Source organism: Mastomys coucha, unplaced genomic scaffold (assembly GCF_008632895.1).
Source record: "Mastomys coucha isolate ucsf_1 unplaced genomic scaffold, UCSF_Mcou_1 pScaffold8, whole genome shotgun sequence".
In the NCBI taxonomy this organism is placed as follows: domain Eukaryota; kingdom Metazoa; phylum Chordata; class Mammalia; order Rodentia; family Muridae; genus Mastomys; species Mastomys coucha.
Window position 1 is genome coordinate 24,274,157 of NW_022196914.1, and position 2,797 is coordinate 24,276,953.

The following is a 2,797-nucleotide window of genomic DNA, read 5'->3' on the forward strand; positions in this document are numbered from 1 at the left end:
GGCAATATAACCGTGGTTTAAAATGAACCAATTAATAAATTGCTGTGTCATGTTAACAAAATAAGGTACAAAATCATATGATCATTTCAATTGATACTGAAAGGGCATTAGGAAATGTTCACTTCATGATTAAAAACTCTGAACAAATTAGGCAAAAGGGGGGACATACATCAAGATATAAAGCCCAACAGCTAACCAATACTGAGTAGAAAGAAGGTGAAATCTTTGTAAGCTCCAGGACAGGCAAGGAGCCCATAGTCCCTGCTTTTCATCAACAAATATCTAGAAACTAAACCAAAGTGATCAAGAAAATAAAATGGCTATTTAAAGCTTTAAAACATACCACAGCTGTCATTCACAGGAGTCTATGTGATTTTATTATCCTTGTCAACTCTTTCTCCTCCCTAGAGATCCTAAAGACTTTGACAAACTATTAGAACTAAGAAGTAAGTTTGACAAAGTTGCAGAATTTAAAAAAAATTACTTAAAATTTTAATACACTTTCTAAATGCCCACAGTAAATTATCTGAAGAGACATTAATAAGATAATTCCATTTATAATTGATGCAAAATACTCCCAGTAAGCTTATGAGATATGCAAGGATACTAATGTATGAATGGTTTTGGATAGTCTTTTCATCTATTTAGAACAATAAGATTAATCAACAAGATTTCTAACATATTAGTTTAAAGACTATATGATGTAAGTGTCAAACGTGTATGTCATGAGACAAAAGGCATAGTGCCTGTGCTAGGCTCTCATACTTCATCTGCCTTAATCATTAATGAATGATTAGTGGTTTGGGTTCTACAAGGGAATAAACACTTTACCAGTGTGCCTAAGGCATGTTAGGGAACATACCTGTTCTCAGCCAGGTGGTAAATGGAAGAGATAAAGAGACATGTCAGTGCAGGTGTCTCCAGGCTCTGTTTTCTATTAGGAATGAAACTAAAGGTAAAACTGGAGAAATGAAATAGTATTTCTTCCTCAATACTGAAACTTATAAATCTATGAGACTGTTGCTGACAGCTCAAGAATTCCATCCAGTGCTATATGTTTCGGTTTAAGGTACTGAATTTTCAAAAATGATGGAAAAGTGAACATATTCTTGTAGTATTCTAAAACCAGTAACCAGTATTTCAGATTGTCAGGCAATTATACCACAAATTAGTAACTCATAATTCCACAGTAAAATGTTTACATGCTTCAGAAAGAAGTGCTGAATAATGGGAGGGGGGCTTTATTGGGGAGACAGATGTATGGAAGAGTAGCAAAGAGTACAGGGAGGGGCGAAGGATAACTAACTGCTAGGCTGGAGGATTGGGGACAAAGCAAGATGGTCTGGGCCAAGAGTCTGTGCTGCAAAAGCCTGAAGAAGACACTAGACAAAGCCAGCAACTAGTTCCAGATTCCAAAGTGACCACTGGACAGAAGACCATCTATTGATCTAAAATGAACTCTATCTCTGTCTTGGACATTTCATGCATTAGACAGATGTGCATTACCCTGACAGTGAAGTTTCTCAAAGTGCAGGAACCACTTACAAGCTGTGGGAAAACCCTGTCCCAGTCTACCATGTCAGGATAGCTCCTCTGAGCTAGGCACAAAACTTGCTTTTCTAGCAGGGTTTCCTTTTCTCTGCCTGATCTATCTGGGAAGCAAATGAGGTATACCAGAACCTTAAGTGTTGGCCAATGAAACTGCAGCCTAAGAGGAACCCCATCCCACTATCCAAGGTTCGAATATACCCCTTGATTCACCTTGAATAAAGGGTATGCAAACAAGCTGTTTCACTGAAGATTTTCAGAGAAGCCCTTCCTTTAAAATGAGCTGTAGACTCATTCCAGACTTCACTTCATCTTTCTAGACTGGTATGCAGCAATACCTAGACAACCTGAGGAGAAAACGGAGAGCTGGCACCCAATGAAAGCTCATCTGTGAAACCACAGCAGAGGGGTATTTAGTTCTGAAAACCTCTGGTTGCAGACATAAGTCAGGTGAAACTCCACTTTTTACTTCTCTTAAAACTTGGACTTTAAATAAATAAAAGTATAGCATAGAATAAATATGAATTCTTTATTTAAATCATGCAAGGTGAATCAAATAAGACAGGTGGTGCCTCTGAAAAGGGCTTTATAGTAGATCAGTTCAAAACAGAGGCTGGAAAAGCGTAACTGATCCAGCCTTCAGAAGATATTGTGTCAGAAAGCACAGTATAGCCATCCAGATGCTACAGTAAAAATAATAATTCATTTTGCATATTTTCAGAAGTCATGCCATCTATATGGAAAGAACAAAATCTTACACAAATGACCAGAGAGACCTTGTTTATATATTCAATGTTTCAGGGCTTCTTTGCCTGGCCCTATGAAAAATAAGCATAGCATTGTTTCCTTATGTTGTAGCAAGTAGTATACATATTTCTTCTTTATTGTCTTTTATTTGATAGAAAGGTGAGCACAAAAGAAGAAAATCACATCTTTAATCATTAATTCTGTTACCTACATAGAGTAATTACTCATACACATTTGTTAAGTAGTTAATCATTAAGTAAAGCCAACACATTTATAGGATAAAAGTGAGATTTAATTATATTTTGAAATTTTCTATTCTTCACACCACTATCAATTCATGTTCTCTAGTACAAATTCTGCATACTATTCATAGCCACTGTATTAGGTTTGCTTTTACTTAGGAATGGCAGTAAGATAATTCAATGTGTTGACTGAGTATACATGTTCATTATATGACAGAACTGCATTTTGATGTTCATTTGGTTCATATACATTTAAACAT